Below are 18789 nucleotides of genomic sequence, written 5' to 3'. Positions count from 1 at the left end.
GTATTTCCTTTAAGTAGAGGGCTTTTCGGTCTCTTTCGTCCCGCTACATTTAGCCCAACTTGGGTCTCTCCCTAAGGTGGCTAGCATGTATGTATCGCTTGCTCACCGAGCCCCACTTCATACAGCCAACCAATTCCAGCCCTGTGCTGATGAGGGCCTAAAGCCCGAAACACGTGTCCACAGGTAGGAATTGGTTGGCTGTGTAAATTTAGAAACTAATCCGCAGCATTGCACGCTTGGCGGTTCCAAGCGCTGTGGGTTAGACAGGGGTGGAAAGAGATGATTTGCATAGCTCCGCCTACTGCAAAGGATTCTGGGTAAACCTGCTATTCTTTGTATTATGCTGCTTGCAAGTACTTTCCGTTTCAGGAAAGCATCCACTATGTATTTCCTTTAAGTAGAGGGCTTTTCGGTCTCTTTCGTCCCGCTACATTTAGCCCAACTTGGGTCTCTCCCTAAGGTGGCTAGCATGTATGTATCGCTTGCTCACCGAGCCCCACTTCATACAGCCAACCAATTCCAGCCCTGTGCTGATGAGGGCCTAAAGCCCGAAACACGTGTCCACAGGTAGGAATTGGTTGGCTGTGTAAATTTAGAAACTAATCCGCAGCATTGCACGCTTGGCGGTTCCAAGCGCTGTGGATTAGACAGGGGTGGAAAGAGATTATTTGCATAGCTCCGCCTACTGCAAAGGATTCTGGGTAAACCTGCTATTCTTTGTATTATGCTGCTTGCAAGTACTTTCCGTTTCAGGAAAGCATCCACTATGTATTTCCTTTAAGTAGAGGGCTTTTCGGTCTCTTTCGTCCCGCTACATTTAGCCCAACTTGGGTCTCTCCCTAAGGTGGCTAGCATGTATGTATCGCTTGCTCACCGAGCCCCACTTCATACAGCCAACCAATTCCAGCCCTGTGCTGATGAGGGCCTAAAGCCCGAAACACGTGTCCACAGGTAGGAATTGGTTGGCTGTGTAAATTTAGAAACTAATCCGCAGCATTGCACGCTTGGCGGTTCCAAGCGCTGTGGATTAGACAGGGGTGGAAAGAGATGATTTGCATAGCTCCGCCTACTGCAAAGGATTCTGGGTAAACCTGCTATTCTTTGTATTATGCTGCTTGCAAGTACTTTCCGTTTCAGGAAAGCATCCACTATGTATTTCCTTTAAGTAGAGGGCTTTTCGGTCTCTTTCGTCCCGCTACATTTAGCCCAACTTGGGTCTCTCCCTAAGGTGGCTAGCATGTATTGATGGACACTGGCAGTTCTGCTGCTTATGTAATATGGAAGTATTATGGACCAAATTGTTAGGGGGCCTGTGGCAACACCTTCTGAGAGTCCTAGGGCTGTGATTGATTGGGGGTCCTATGGCACTATGGGGTCCTTAGGCTGTGACTATACAGGTGTCTAACCCTGTATATGGGCCATCATATCTCTTTGGTATTTTAATACCAGATAATGCCCTAATAATGCCACAGTTGTTTGTGAAAAGTGTGAATTGTGGCGTAAGCTTCATGTTTCTGAGCCAGCAGCTCCAGTTGCACCCCCTTCAGGTGATGTGGTGTAGAATTGCTGCTGAGTCCCTTCCATGTTACGTCCTCCTTCCCGTGAACGATGATGATGAGGCCAGCATGCTCTGACAGGACAGGTTACTTGTTATTTTTACACAACAGTTAACAAACAAAGCCGAGATTTGGGCCATTGTGTCCTGCCCGTTACCAGGGGCACGTCACAAGGCGCGGGATCAGACGGGCAGAGAACATGCGCTTTTAGCTTTTTCCTCTGCCATGAGAAGACTATGCATTACAGCACAATGGCTGTTCCTATAGCAATGGGGTTCACATAAGACTGACTAAAGCGGTTTTGATACTTTAAGGAGGGGTTTCTTAAAGGGGTAGTAGAAACCTGGAAAACAAGGTTCCAGCCGTGCTGTCCTGCTCAGGATGGGGCAATATTCCTAAAATTCAAGCTCAGATGTACACATACTTGCAAGGGACAAGAGTCTGGGGTTAGGGTAATATTTCTAAGATAAGGGTGAGATTTCTAAGATTAGGGTTAGATTTCTAGGATTATGGTGAGATTTTTAGGATTAGGCTGGGGTCACACTACCATAGAAATGGGCGAGTACAATGCTAGAAAACATTGCATAGCACTCGGACCAGTGTTAATCTATGGGGCAGCTCACATCACCGTTTATGTTCTCGGTCCTATTCAGCGTATGTGTAAAATCACAGCATGCTGTGATTGTCACCGAAACTCGCCAATGCAAGCCTATGGGTGCGATAAAAAAAAAAAAATCGCAAAGCACTTGGACCATGCGAGTGCTGTCCAATTTTTATGCATCGGTGTCCTTTGAAACGCCGGCAATTCATGTGCGGTGTACAGTAAAATCACACTGACAGACTAGAACAGAATAGAGAGAATAGTTATATACACATAGAATACATAGATATATAGATGTCAGTGACACACACACACACACATATATATATATATATATATTACATAGATAGATAGAAGAAAAGCTGGTAATTCATCTGCCGTGTTCTGTAAAATCACTGCAGGAGCCAACACGATAGAAGAGATGGTTTACATACAGTAAATACAAATAGAATAGGTAGATATACAGATGTCAGTGACAAATACAATTAGTACAATGTGTGTGCAGCTTATTGTACATTTACCGTATATACTCGAGTATAAGCCAAGATTTTCAGCCCATTTTGGGGGACTGAAAGTCCCCCTCTCGGCTTATACTCCAGTCATACCCAGGGGTCGGCAGGGGAGGGGGAGCGGGGGCTGTCTAATTATACTCACCTACTCCTGGCGTGGTCCCTGCATGTCTTTTCCCTGGCGCCGGCAGCTTCTTCCTGTACTGAGCGGTCACATGGTACCGCTCATTACAGTAATGAATATGCGGCTCCACCTCCCATAAGGGTGGAGCCACAGTCATTACTGTAATCAGCGGTAACGGTGACCGCTCAGTACAGGAAGAAGCAGTAGCGCCGAGGAAGCAGGGACTACACAGCGCCAGGAGCAGGTGAGTATAACGGGGAGGGGAGCGCTGCACGATATTCACCTGCTCCTCATTCCAGCCGCCGCTCCATCTTCAGCAGTGACGCTCAGGTCAGAGGGAGCGGTGACGTGGTTAGTGCGCACCCTCTGCTGAACGCCAGTGCTGAGTGGCACCGGAACGAAGTCAGGTGAATATTGAAAGTGTCGGGGGCCTGAGCGACAGAGAGGTGAGTATGTGATTTTTTTTTTATCGCAGCAACAGCAAATGGGGCAAGTGTCTGTATGGAGTATCTTATGGGGCCATAACGTTTGTGCAGCACTATATGGGGCAAGTGTCTTTATAGGGCCATAATCAACGTTTGTGCAGCACTATATGGGGCAAGTGTCTGTATAGAGCATCTTATGGGACCATAACGTTTGTGCAGCACTATATGGGGCAAGTGTCTTTATGGAGCATCTTATGGGGCCATTATTAGCCTTTATGCAGGATTATATGGGGCATATTTTAATATGGAGCATCTTATGGGGCCCATCATAAACTTTATGGATCATTATATGGGGCTCCTGATTCAATATGGATATTCAAAAACACAACCTACTGATGTCTCAATTAATTTTACTTTTATTGGTATCTATTTTTACTTTTGACATTTACCGTTAGCTGCTGCATTTCCCACCCTAGGCTTATACTCGAGTCATTAAGTTTTCCCAGTTTTTTGTGGCAAAATTAGGGAGGGTCAGCTTATACTCAGGTCGGCTTATACTCGAGAACATACGGTAATTAATAAAAGATTATTTTTCAGAAAAAAATTGTGTGGGCTCCCGCGCAATTTTCAGAACCAGCAGAGGGAAAGCCGACGACTGGGGCAGATGTTTATAGCCTGGGAAGGGGGTAATACCCATGGAGCTTCCCAGGCTATTAATATCAGCTCACAGCTGTATAATTAGCCTTTACTGGCTATTAAAATGGGGGACCCTAAAAAAATGATGTAGGGTCCCCCTATAATTAATAACCAGCAAAAGCTATGCAGACAGCTGTGGGTTGATATTAATAGCCTAAGAAGGGGCCATGGATACTGGCTCCCCCCCAGGCTAAAAACATCAGCTCTCAGCCGTCCCAGAAAAGGCGCATCTCTAAGATGTGCCAATTCTGGCACTCAGCCTCGCTCTTCCCAATTGCCCTGTAGCGGTGTCAAGTGGGGTGATAATTGGGGGGGGGTTGATGTCACCTTTGAATTGTCAGGTGACATCAAGCCCAGAGGTTAGTAATGGAGAGACATCAATAAGAAGCCCCCATTGCTAACCCCATCGTCACATTGTAAGAAAACAGACACCCAGAAAAAAGTCCTTTAATTGAAAGAATGACACAGACTCCTTTAATATTCTTAATTAAACCATACTTACGACCTCGCCCATTCCCCTGATGCCCTCGTCATCTGCAAAAGAGGTAAAAAGAACAAACAACGGTATTCCTCACCTTTCTGCAGAGATGCTTTTAATCCATTTGTCCCACAACGGGTCTCAGCTCTAAATACATGTCCAGTAATTTGCACACACACTGTATTAATTGTATTTATCACTGACATCTATATATCTATCTATACCATTTGTATTTACTGTATGTAATCCATCTCTTCTATCCTGTCGGCTCCTGCAGTGATTTTACAGAACACGGCAGATGAATTACCGACTTTTCTTATATCTCTCCATGTAATATAAATACATGTATACATGTGTGTGTCACTGACATCTATGTATTCTATGTATATACCGTATATCTATTCTATTCTAACCTGTCAGTGTGATTTTTCTGTATGCGGTACATGAATAGCCGGCTTTTCAAAGGACACCGGAGCGTAAAAAAATAAATGTAAATGCTGCATTTTTTTGTGTGACTTTTACGAGGTTTTTGTGTATAGAAATCTTTTTCTGCTTCAATTGAATCAGCAGACAAAATTTGGAGCAGTTTTTCTAATACAACATTGCAATAACTGACTTGTTGCTTCATTTTCCATGTGAAAATAAACAGCAGGGCGTTTTCCCATTTAAATCACTAGGAAGCCAATTCAAGGAGAATTTGATGTGGATTTTGGAGTGGAAGATGCTCCAAACCTCTTCAAATATTCACAGAATCAGCTTACTATTGATTTAAATGGGGAAAAACGCCTATTGTGCCCATTTGTGCTGGGTTTTTTTCAAGTGGTAAAGTAAGCAACATGTTAATTCTTTCTGCTAAAGAAAACTGCTATAAATTTGGTCAATTAAAGCAGAGAAAAACATTCTATATACTAAAAAAAATACACCTCAAAAAAGGACCAAAGAACTTGGGGTTTTTTTTCTCGCCAAGCTGTTTTTGCTGTAGAATTTTCAGCTAAAAAAATACACAGAAAAAATTCTGTGTGAATATATCCAAAGGGTGAAATCATATAGAAAATGCTGCAAATTTTGAATTCCATAGCAAAGGGTTAATTTCTCAGCAGATAACGCACACATTTTTTACGCAGAAAGTGGATCCGCCCGGTGTGAACATACCCTAAAACTGCAAATCTGTGGGATATCCTGGAACATAGCGTGAGCACCTAAAACTACATCGAACAGGGGTCTTCTAGAAGGTGGTCTTCTCATAGGCCATGGCGGTCATGGAACCGAACACCGCCAGGAGAAATCTGGTCTGTATAGTGGGGTGGTCTTCTCATAGAGGTGGTCTTGTGCAGTGGCTTCATGGAATTTTTACCTTTTAGAACAAAATATTCAGTGATGTAGAGTTTTATGTTTTTCGTTTAAATTGTTTTGTATGTCGTACTATATGGAAAATGCAATTTTTCCATGTCGGTGTCGATATGTAATGACATTCAGCTTCCATCTCCTAGTTTACTGAATGTCAGGAATTATTAACACGGCAGCCATATATCACTGTCACTAATTTTCCCTTTTTATTACTGAATGTAATTATTTTCCGTCGGTCTCCGGCTCCCCTTGCTCTGCATAAGCAAAAGGGTACGCGAGATTTAAGGCTAATTACTTACATCCAGAGACCTGCTTCTTTTCACTTACAAGAATTTTTCTCCTCCTGATCCTCTGCCTGGATCCTAATGAGTTACTATAGACGGGGTATGGACACAAGTCACGAAGCGAAACTCAGAACATTTATTTTACGGAATATTACATTTTTGCTATTTTTGACCTAGAAAACAGCAAGGGGGCAAACACTCAAATACTGAGCAATAGCATCCATCCTGGAAAGAGAAGATAACCAAGCGGATATTGGTCACCTTCTTCCTTCTGATGCTTGGAGAGGGTGTAAAAGATAAGAAATTCTTCAAATCATAGGCAAAGAACTCTTAAAGGGGATCTGTCACTTGCCATAAACATGTATTTTGTTTATCCGGTGTAAATGCCGCTTTTCTCCTGAATCCGGCGTTGTTTTTCTTTTGTTCCTGTGCCTCTCCATTCCTGAGATACGGCCCTTCTTTTCCCTGTAGTCCATTTAGCAAAGTGGGTGTGGTCCTGAATTCTTTTTGGTAGACCGTTTCTTGAGGATCACACCCATTTGGCTAACAAGACCAGATTTATATACACGGAAGAAGGAGTCATATCTCAGGAATGGTGAGGAGCAGGAACGAAAGAAAAACAACGCCGGATTCAGGAGAACAGTGGCATTTACACCAGGCTAAAGATAAGTTACATATTTGTGATGAAGGAAAGGTACTTATTGACCGACCAAGACGGAGTAAAAGGTTTATCAGTATTCACGCTTATTAGCCATTTATTAATCATAACCGAAGCTGGAAAACATGGGTGATGATCAAAATGGTCCCCATTACAACTCCCACAGGGTTAGCAGCTAAGGTTTCTTCAGAAATCCTCAACAATCATATGGTGTCATCAGCAGAACCTTATGCTAACTAATGATTTTCCCTACAGAGACCACTACAGGGGAGATGTAGTATTACATGACGATCTGTGAAATGTCGAGCTGGATCTTCCAGAGCAGGAGCCTCTTTCTGTGGCTCTCTCACTAGGGGCTCCTTCAGACGACCGCATATGTGCACCGCATGCTGTCATTGTGCACCGCGGAGTGCACACAGACAGCACATGAAGTCTTAATAGCAGTGGATATATATAAAAATGTGTTCATGCCTCCAAAATTTTGCACCCTAATCGAGTATCTTGGCACCAATTCATAACATAATATTATTCTCTCTTAATGGAGCAAAGAGCGTCTCTCTCTCTCTTTCTCTCTCAAAGACCCGTTAAATCCATTAATGACACAAGACAATCCAATTATTTCAATGCGCATCACCTCATTTGTCCTCTGGGGGCGCTGCAGGAAAAATGAACACTTATTTAGAGTTTACATCACACATTATATCTATATTATATCACGCATGTTTGGAGGAAGATGAAGGATGAGTACAACCCCAAGAACACCATCCCAACCGTGAAGCATAGTGGGGGAAACATTATACTTGGGGATGTTTTTCTGCAAAGGGAACAGGGCGACTGCACCATATTAAGGGGAGTATGGATGGGGTCATGTATAGCGAGATTTTAGCCACAAAAAAAAAAATCCCTCAGTAAGAGCATTGAAGGTGGGTCATTTCTGGGTCTTCCAGCATGACAATGACCCAAAACATACAGCCAGCAACTAAGGAGTGGCTCCGTAAGAAGCATTTCAAGGTCCCGGAGTGACCTAGCCAGTCTCCAGACCTGAACCCAATAGAAATTATTTGGAGGAAGCTGAAACTCAATGTTGCCCAACGACAGTCCCAAAACCTGAAAGATCTGGACAAGATCTGTATGGAGGAGTGGGCCAAAATCCCTGCTGCAGTGCGTGCAAACTTGGTCAAGATCTACAGGAAATGTCTGACCTCTGTAATTCCAAAAAAAGGTTTCTATTAATATTAAGTTCTGATTTTCTACTTATACTTATTTCATGCAATAAAATGCAAATTAATTATGTAAAAATCATACGTGACTTTCTGTATTTTTATCTTTGTCTCTCACAGGTGAATTGTACCTACGATAAAAATAACAGACCTCTCCACTCTTTGTAGGTGGGAAAACTTGCAAAATCGGCAGTGTATCAAATACTTATTTCCTCACTATATATATATATTTATTTATATATATATATATATATATATATATATATATATATACACACATATATATATATAGTAAGCCTAATTAAATGGCGACATTTACTTGTCAGGTCACAGAGTGAAAAACGTAACCTTAATCCCCCACATCCTATCTGATTCCTGGAAGCAGAATAATTCATGGAGGGGCGTAAATAATCTGAAGCGATGCATTTTATTGCAGTATGTGCTGACCTTTGCAGATATACATGATACCGCTGCTTGGTTACTATTTGTGATTTAATGGATTCACTGTCAAATAAGGAGAAGACGTAAGCGCCGAACTGAACGAAACGAGATCATGCATTGCCAAGCTACTAAATAAAACATATATATAGTGCACGGATAAAAGAACAAAAAGTGAAAAACATAACATATATATATCTATATATATATATATATAGACACACATATACAGTATATGCATCTGTGTATATTTATAGGCAAAACAAAAAAGTAACATAAAAAATCAAAAATATATAAATAAATAATAATAATAATAACAATAATAAATATCATCTCATAATTTCTATGTTCCCTTTTAATTTGAAACTGGCCCCCAAAATTATTGACTTAATAGCCAAGATGATGCCAAAAACATCGCCAATCACACCATTCATTTGAAGGTTTGATGCAGCCCATTCATTCCCTGCAAAGTAGATCGGACCATTTAGTTGAAGCTCGTGACGAGAGGTTTGAAGGACACTTCAATGCATTCCAAATCCTAACAGACCCACTCACATATTATACTACTGATGGGGTATGACATTCCACAGTCAACAAAGGTTTTGCTAAAAATATATATACGGTATGTGTGTGCTCCGAATATAAAATAATAAAAGTAAGTAGTAGTCATTAAATACTAATTTTATATTTATTAATAATTATTTGTAAGAATTATTGTTGTATTTATTATTCGTGCGGAATGGCTATTTTAATAGATTTTTTTTTATTGAAAAATAATTGAAAAATAAAAAATAAATTCCACTCTAGCACAGGAAGAATATATTTTTTTTTAAATTATAGTTATGTTTTAGTTATGTTTTATCATGAGTATAATGAATTCTATATTTTTTAGTTAATAAAATAATAATAATAATAATTAGTGTTATACCTATTTTATTATTTATTGTGATTCATTATTTGTTGTCACTATCATTATTATTAATAGTAAACAATAATTATTATTTATACTAATTTGGATAATTTTTTATGAATTTATTACGATTTAACATTAATATTAATCGGTTTGATTATTATTATTATTACCATTATTATTGTTCTTTAATAGGAAAGGGACAGGGATATAGCAGACTATTACAGGAAAATACAGTGGATCATTCATGAAAAAGTTAATTCCAGTCTTGTAATTATACCATGGAGCACATGAGTGACCTATCACCCCATAATGTTTCAGAGATAATAATGAAGTTTTGTTTTTCCCCTCCGGTGGGAATTAAACCGAAAGGAGGTCATCAAGGTGAAATTCTATTAAGGAGGCTGCATGGTAGGGAATTCATTCTGGAAGCAGAATCTATGTATATTATACATAGATTATACCCAGCGCAGTCCATCAGTCTGCAATAAATGGAGACCGCAACTCTAAATTATGGGGTCACTTTCTACAGTAGATATTACAATTATAGGTGACCACTACACGGGAGAGCTCCTCACCTTTCAACAGTGGAAGACCCTTGTCTGTTATGTGAGGTCCAGCATCCAGACCATGAGGCTGAAGCGTGGCGTCCTTGGTTTTTTTTAGTAGACAGACCTCGCTGGAAGAATGTCCTGGAAATACTAAGAGTTGGAGCTAATGTTTTGGCAGAGGAGTAGCTCAGACTTGAGAGGCAGGGTCCATCCTGGTGACAGGTGCATGGAAGAAAGTGTGAAGACTTCTTTACAAGGCCTGGCGTCCAGATCTCAGCAAATTGTGCAATAGAGTGATGAGTTCCTTGGATCAGCTGTGAGAGGACCAGGGTGATTGGGTCATGTCTTCTTGTTGGTCCTAAAGTCAATGAAATGATGGTAGATGTACACAAGTTACAAGTTTTGATAAGTCCATGACTGGTTGGGGTGGACAGTTGAGTTTCCAACTTTTATAGTTCCTTGGGGTAATGAAACAATACCCTACAAGTAGATGGCTGTCTTAGTCTACCACTCTGAAGATGTTGCATTGGTCTACAACTATGTAGATGGTTTCCTTGATCTACCACAACACATAAGGTTGCCGTTGGTCTACCGCTTTGCAGATAGTTGTCTTGGTTCTAACACTAAGTAGATGGTCACCTTAATCTGCCGCTATGCATATGGCTATTTTGGTCTACCACTACATAGATCGTTGTTTTAGTCTGCCACTATGCAGATGGTTGTATTGGTGTACTACTATGAAGATGGTTTTCTTGGTCTACCACTTTGTAGATGATGATGTTGGTCTACCACTACGTGGATGGTTTCATTAGTCTGTTAATATGTAGATGGTTGCCTTGGTCTAGTAATGCATAGATGGTTGCCTTGGTCTACCACTACATAGATGATTGCCTTGCTCTACCACTAACTAGATGGTTGCCTTGATCTACCAGTATGTATATATTCGCCCTGGTCTACCACTATGTGCAAGTACTGAGAAGCTATAAGGGTGCTCTGAAGGGATACCAGATCCTTGGAATGCTTAGGTGAGTGAGGTCTTGAAGGCTCTGATGTCTTTGAGAAGACTTGAAGTGATAGTTCTGTTCATTGAAAATGTAGGTTTCCTGTAAGATTTGGAGGTTTTGTCTTGCCTGCACTTGTCAAACCACTTTGATTGAATGATGTCCTAGGTTGATGACTTGTCTCCTCCGCTATTCTAGGGCTATGTCTTCAGTGTAGAACTTGGAACAGTGTCCACTTGCAATATGCTGTAAAGTACTGAGATCCTCTGCTCTTTGCAACATAAAAGAAATAGTAATTGGGAGATATTGGGGTCTCAGAGATGGAGTAAGGAAAGGAACTTTTGTCTTGGGGTGATCTTCAGTTTTCAGGAAGGGGATGGGGTCTGTAGCAAAGTACAAAGCTTCTGCTGCCCTGCATGCATTGATGTTCAGGAGTCATGACCTGTCCTTAGAGTAAGGTGTTGTCTTCACCAAAGTCTTGAGATGGTCTGATGTCTTCAGTGGTGGTACCTTCTCTACACAGAGAGAGAGACTGGGGGTCCTCCTTCCGTCCGCAGTGGGGGTTGCTGGCACTGATGCTAGCTCCGGGATGCTGCTGCTTCTCTCGCTGCTGCTGGTACTGCTGCAAATGTTATTGTCGGGGCGCGCGCTCATCCAGATCCGCGGGCGCGCGCAGCGAGAGATCACGGGGAAGAGGACGCGCAGGTTACGCGCGCAGGTTACGCGCGTCCGCGCCGCCAGGGCGCAGAGAGAGCCGAGCGGTGACGTGACGATTACTGCTGATTACTGGCAGCTGACGTCATAGGACTCTGCTCGGGGTGAGCCGGTGAGCACAGGACGGGCAGATGATAAGTCACCTCTCTTGTGACTGCATGTACATCAGTGCATGCAGGGAAATAATGAGATATTGACCTTCTCCTCACTCCTAGTATGTTGCTGCAGTATAATACAGGAATAGAAAGGGATAATGGAGCCCAAAACTAAACTTTTACATAAACACCAGAAATATGGGCATGAGGGTAACTTCCCCTCCTCCACCAGCCTTTGCCTACTGGAGAGACCACCTTGGGTTGGACAGACTACCTACAGCCCACCTGAAGACATGAGGAATGCCCCCTTTAGATCCCATGGGCCCTATTGTGGCTGGTGCCCATCTTCATTTATCATGCCTGGTGTGACAAGGCGCAGACCCTCAGCTGCCCAGCCGGACAGGAGCTAGCCAGCAGTGATTGTGGTGCAGAAGGCCGAGGGGCTGCTTATCTATGGAGGCGCAGAATAAGGCTGAGTGCACAGGTTGCAGATTTTTGGCGGTTTTCCGCTGCAAAAACACTTAAAAAACGATTACATTAAGCATCCTATCATTTTTAATGCATTCTGCAATTTTTGTGCACGTGTTGCGGTTTTTTTTTCTGCGATAAAAACGCATCGTGGGAAAAAAAACGCAGCATGTTCATTAATTTTGCAGATTTTTCGTGGATTTCCCGCTATATTATTGCATTGGGAAGCTCCGGAAAAAAACGCAAAAGAAACGTGGAAAATACGCTTGCGGATTTCTTGTGAAAGTAGACCGGATTTGCTCAGGAAAATTCTGCACACTTTCCTGAACGTGGGCAGATAGCCTAACATCCATGCTGTGGACCGGAACTGAGTTACTTTTGCCCTGAAACCCCCCTTCTAAACAGGAGACTGACAACAGTGTGATGTGCGGTGGGATTCTTTCTGTACGCTCTTGTAGCTCATGAGTCCTTGTTACCTCCCCATCCATGGGATCAGATTCAGCTGTTCACATGACAGGAGACCTTAGGTCAGCAGGTTCAATTTTACTGTGCAATTCAGATACGTGCAGTTGCGGCACACAGTGACAGAATCCCCTCCGGATGATGTTCCCTTTGTCCAGTGTACCATCAGTCCTTCACTCCATTCTGCCTGACCTGTTCCCCACCTCAACAGCTCCTGTTGGTACCAGGGACCTTCCATCCGTCATATCAGCTTTCCTGAGACCCACCATCTTTCCTTCTCACTGGGACCCGACTGGTATCTTCCTCACAGGAGGGACCTAGGCCCAAGAATGTCCTGGCATCTGCGCATGTAGACCTAGGCCATGAGTAGAGATGGGCAAACCTGAACAGTAAAGTTCGGCGTTCATACCGAACACCTACTGTTCGGGCACGGGCACCGAACACGGACTTCACCGGGATGTCCGTGTTACTGTTCAGGTTTGGCTCCTGAACACCAGGTGTTAGTCACGCTGTCATATGCATGACAGTGCGGCAAACACTGCTTCTGATCGCCAGTAAAATCATCACCGCCAGTCAGATAGCCTCAGTTCCCACGCGAATGCGCAGCTGTAATCGGAGGTAAAATTTCATCTTCGGTCACTGGTTGCGGCTGATGGGACTACTGCTCGCATCAGCCGACTCCTGACGCAAATAACAGCAAGAGCAGGAGTGGCTGATGGGAGTATTTCCCCTGTATTTTTGATAACCAGCCAGGCGAAACTCACAGCTGGAGGCTGCAACCCTTTGCTGTCAGCTTTAGCAAGGCTGGTTATCAAGAATAGAAAGGTGCCATGCAGTATTTTTTAATTATTTAAATAATTTTTAAAAATGCAGTGAAATCGCCCATATTTTTGACAACCAGCCTTGCAGACTGCTGGTGGCTGGTATTCTCAGGCACCAGTTTTGGCACTTTGCCCGGCTCCTCCCACTAGTTCTGTAGCGGTGGCAAGTGGGGTTCATAGTTATGGAGTTGATGTCACCTTTGTATTGTCTGGTCACATTAAGCCTACATATTAGTAATGGAGAGATGTCTATAAGCCACCTTTCCATTACTAATCCTATAGTTATTTGGCAAATAAACACACAGCCAGAATAAAGTCCTTTATTTGAAAAAAAAAATACACTTTTCCAATAACAAACACAGTTATATTCACCTAATGCCTAATTCCACCGAAGCCCTCGTTCTCCTGTAAGAAAAAAAAAAAAAAAAACAACAATATCCCTCACCTGTCTGTTGTTCTGTCCCACGCCGTAATCCATGTCTGGGGGATAAATAGTTTTCAACCTGGACAGAACCAAGATGCGACCATTCAGGCTGGGAACCAATGATGAATGAGCTGCTGCGAGTGCAGCATCAGTGACCAGCGGTGACATCATTGAGGTTACCACTGGTCACTGAGGCTATGTTCCTAGCCTGGCCAATGAACTGCGGTGTCCTCAGTGAGATCACTGCTGGCACAGTCAGAAAAAGTCTCATGGTGCAGAGGTGAGTTCACCGGGAGAATTTCACTGCGGTGAATTTGAATTGTGAAATTCGGTGAACGTTAGACTTTTTTCACTATGCTAGCTGTGATCTCACGGAGGTCACCCTAGTTCATTTGCCCCGCTGGGATCGCAGCCTCAGTGACAGGCAGTAACCTCGATGACATCACCACTAGTCACTGATGCTGCCCTCACAGCAGTGGTTCTCAGCCTGGACGGAGTGGGGACCCCTCTATTCTTGCTGAACCTGACAGCTGAGGGTTGCAGCCCCCAGCTGTGAGTTTCACCTGGCTGGTTATCCAAAATACAGGGGAACCCACACTGTTGTTTTAAAAAAAATTATTTATTTACAGCGCTGGCTGTTGAATTCTCCCATCAGCCGCTTCCTGCTCTCACTGTTATTAGTGGCAGCAGGCGTCAGCTGATGGGAGCGGAAGTCCCATCAACTGACACTAGTGACCGGGCATAAACGTTATACCTTCGATAACAGCTACGCTCTCACTGTCTTTTGACAGTGTGGGACCCGCTGCTGTCTGACGGCGGTGATGATTTTACCGCCAATCAGAAGCTCTGTTTGCTGCTGTTGTGCACATGACAGTGTGGCAAACTGGATATTCGGGCCCCCCATTCAATTGAATGGGGTCTGGGTTTGGGTCGGGGTACACCCGAACCCAAACTTTTGTAACTCTTCGTCCGAACCCGCAGAACTTGAACATCCAGGGGTCCTCCCATCTCTACCCATGAGGATAAAATTATTATTACTTATATAGCACCATTGATTCCATGGTGCTGTACATGAGAAGGGGTTACATACAAATGACAACTATCACTTACAGTAAACAAACTGGGGAAGGAGACAGTAGGTTGGGGGGTTGCAGCAGCACCGGTGTTGGTGAGGCGGTAGCTCCGGTAGTGGTGAGGACTTGAGCAATGCCTAACATGCCCTAAAGATGAGACTGGTGCAATTCCAGATATTCCCTATAGATGGGACTGGTGCAATTACAGACAAGCCCTATAGGTGATGCTGGCTATGGCATGGAGTAGCCTCCCTGAGACACACTGTGGCACAGAATGGCAGGAGATAGCCAGCAATCATTCTGGTACAACGTTGTTTTTGTGAGGTCCGTGTCACAGTGTGAGGACCGCTGACTGTTGAGGCAGTGTGTTATGCCGCAGTTGTCTGTGCCATAGCAGAAGTAGATGCATGTAGAGGAGCTGCGGAGACACCATCACATGTTTCTCAACGCAGGCAGTGAATAGCCAGGCCTTTCCCCGAGAAGGAACAACCAAGGGAAGGGCAGCATCCAATAAAGGAAAACATCCAATAAAGGAAAACCACCTATGCCAAGCATGGTATCCATTTACAGACAGCTGTTTCGGGGTTTTTGCCCCTCATCAGTGTGGAGTAGGAAACTGGCTATCAGGAGCAGTGCCTAGTAGAAAGTCTATAGAGGCACAGATGATTGACCTCATGGAGACCAAAACATCCAACACCGCGGAGACACCATCACGTGTTTCTCAACGTAGTGATCCAGAACACTGGCCTGAAATATGCAAATGCATGTAGAGGAGCTGTGGAGCCACCATCACATGTTTCTCAATGCAGGCAGTGAATAGCCAGGCCTTTCCCCGGGAAGGAACAACCAAGGGAAGTGCAGCATCCAATAAAGGAAAACATCCAATAAAGGAAAACCACCTATGCCAAGCATGGTTGTTCCTTCCCGGGGAAAGGCCTGGCTATTCACTGCCTGCATTGAGAAACACGTGATGGTGTCTCCGCAGCTCCTCTACATGCATATTTGGGGGCAATGTTCTGGATCACTGCGTTGAGAAACACGTGATGGTGTCTCCGCGGTGTTGGATGTTTTGGTCTCCACGAGGTCAATCATCCGTGCCTTTATAGCAGAAGTAGAGGCACTCCTCATAAATCAGTCCTTTAGATGGGGGTCCGCAGAATGCCTTGCATCTATGGCTGGAGCTCATGACTGTCATTTCTTTGCACCCTTTGTGTTAGTGTTGGCAACCCAATGCCCTCCGAACCATGATTATATTGTAATTCTGGACTGTTCCTTTAAGTCTACTTCTCAGTGAGACCTAAGGTATTTCTATGATTTTACATTTCACACCCGCGCTGGTAATGAGCAGAACATGCAGGGGATACGTATGAAATGAATTATGTGAGCTCAATAATTAAAGCTGTCAAATCACCCATTAAATGCTACAGGAGCAGACAATTAGGAGGGATATATCAATAATTTACTGTTGTGCCACGCACCGTCGCAGGGTGGGAGTCATAACCTGACTTTTATAAACGTCCTCTAATTAATAGTTCACGTCTTTTATGATTTAGTCATTTGAAGCTGAGCTTTAATACCGGTCACAACCCATGGACAGGAGTGGCGCTCTTTCTAGAAGTTGGCCGGTAATTAACGGCCTACAGACACATTGGACTAACATCGGCAAAAGCCGTCGATATCAGAAGGATCCCAACAGTGTAATTTTTGTGGGGACCCCTAACTCTCACCCAACAGATAATATGGGGGTTAGAAAGATTAGCACCTCGCATTTATGATGGCTGTGCCTTTTTTTTACTCTTGTAGAGGAGTCTGGAGGACAGAGGGAGAAGGACAGAGAAGTCTAAAATGAAGAGGACAGAGGAGTCTGGAGGAGGACAGAGTAGTCTGGAGGAGGGAAGATAGAGGAGTCTGGAGGGGGACAGAGGCATCTAGAGGGAGGAGGAAAGAGGAGTTTGGAGGTAGAAGGAAAGAGGAGTTGGAGGGAGGAAGAAAGAGGAGTCTGGAGGGAGAAGGATAGAGGAGTCTGGAGGGAGAAGGATAGAGGAGTCTGGAGGGAGGAAGAAAGAGGAGTCTGGAAGGAGGAGGAAAGAGGAGACTGGAGCAGGACAAACAAATCTTGAAGGTGGAGGACAGAGGAGTATAAGGCTATGTGCACACGTCGGTGGGATGTCTGCGGATTTTTCTGTTTTCCGCACCTGTTTTTGTAAATCCGCAGGTAAACCTCACTGCGGATTACCTGCGGATTTACTGCGGAATTACCACGGATTTACCACGGTTTTTGTGCAGATTCTACCTGCGGTTTTACACCTGCGGATTCCTATTATGGAGCAGGTGTAAACCGCTGCGAAATCCGCACAAAGAATTGACATGCTGCGGAATGTAAACCGCTGCGTTTCCGCACATTTTTTTTCCGCAGCATGTGCACTGCAGATTTTGTTTTCCGTAGGTTTACATGGTACTGTAAACCCAGGGGGTTTGGGTTTTGCCACAGGTTTGGGACCACCACCTTTCTTTCATTAATTTCCTTTCATGTCATTGGCGCCCTATGAGGATTGGTGGGACAATCCCTTTGAATGACAATTTTCGCTCTGCACCACCTGTATGTACGTGTTACATATTTTCTCATACAAACACTTGATCTCTGCTCCTTTTCCGGCTCGCCCTTGTTCCCTTGATTGTCTGGCGGCTGTGCGTGATGATACCGCACACGGCGCACTAATAATATTGTAAATTAGACGTGGATGCTATTTTCTCCTCGCAGCAATAAGGCGACAGTAATGACGCTTCCTCTGGAGAGCACAGGACAGGTGTGCGGAGGAGAGGACGGTAAAATGGCTCAATACCCATCTCCTGCTCCGCTCTAGATTCCCCCAGGGACCATCATCTGCTCGTATCAATCTGCACAGCTCCAGCGAAATGCTGCTCTCTATCCATATGTGTTTCCAACAATCTTCTCGGCTGGATTAGAGGTGACTGACCTTATTTTCCTCCATAACAATGTATCAGAACGTTCCATACCTTGAATTGTGGGATACAAAGCTGCGCCATAATTCCTCAATACATCAGATCTGCCATTTTATAAGAATTCTTAAAGGGGGGTTCCACTTTCAACATGTAACCAGGTACCCTCCCGTTTTCTTTAATGACCAGGAATTGATCAAAGGTGTACATGGGGGTGCTATGGGACTCCTGGAGATTGAAGGCTTAGTCCTTGCGGATTGCACCACTTAAAGGGCACCTGACACGTTACACATTAAGGGACTCTGTCACCTGAATTTGGAGGGAACAATCTTCAGCCATAGGGGCAATCTTGCCTTGCGCAGGTGTGTACTATGGAGGACAGAGAATGAGGAAAGGGTGAATCAAACACCCGAAAACCCCGCCTCTATGGCTGAAAATTGTTCCCTCCAAATTCAGGTGACAGAGTCCCTTTAAGGCCGCCGTCACACATGCGAGTTTTACGGACGTAAGAGCGCAGAATCTACGTCCGTAAAACTCGCAAAAAATACGGCACAATTATTCTCTATGCCCCTGCTCCTATTTGCCGTATTTTACTGATCAGTATTATACGGCTTTCTACGGCCGTACAAAATCGCAGCATGCTGCGTTTGTCACCGTACTGCGCAAGAAATACGCCAATGAAAGTCTATGGAAGCGTGAAAAATACGGATTACACACGGACAAGCAGTGTGACTTGCGAGAAATACGCAGCGCTGTTAGAGAGAATAGCCGGTAATTCAGTGCGGTGTACAGTAAAATCACACTGACAGCTTACAGTAGAATAGGTAGAATAAATGTGTACACATAGAATAGGTATATATATATATATATGTCATTAGACACATATATGTATATATATTAATATTTATTCCAGCGCTAGACAGCTTGAAAGCCGGTAATTCAATTACCGGCTTTTCCCTTCTCCTTCCTAAAA

General features: G+C 43.8%; 1 protein-coding gene across 1 annotated transcript in view; it reads right to left on the bottom strand.

The window, feature by feature from the left end:
- FAM163B (family with sequence similarity 163 member B) overlaps positions 1–11558 on the bottom strand; it is a 102181-nt gene extending 90623 nt beyond the window's left edge. The window contains exon 1 of the mRNA XM_069748025.1: positions 9825–11558. The gene's annotated coding sequence lies outside the window, so the exon portion shown is untranslated. The remainder of the gene's footprint in view (positions 1–9824) is intronic.
- Positions 11559–18789: the final 7231 nt, after the last annotated feature.

Source organism: Ranitomeya imitator, chromosome 2 (genome assembly GCF_032444005.1).
Source record: "Ranitomeya imitator isolate aRanImi1 chromosome 2, aRanImi1.pri, whole genome shotgun sequence".
NCBI lineage: Eukaryota > Metazoa > Chordata > Amphibia > Anura > Dendrobatidae > Ranitomeya > Ranitomeya imitator.
The sequence above is the reverse complement of the archived record's forward strand: the minus strand, read 5'-3'. Positions and strand labels throughout refer to the sequence as shown.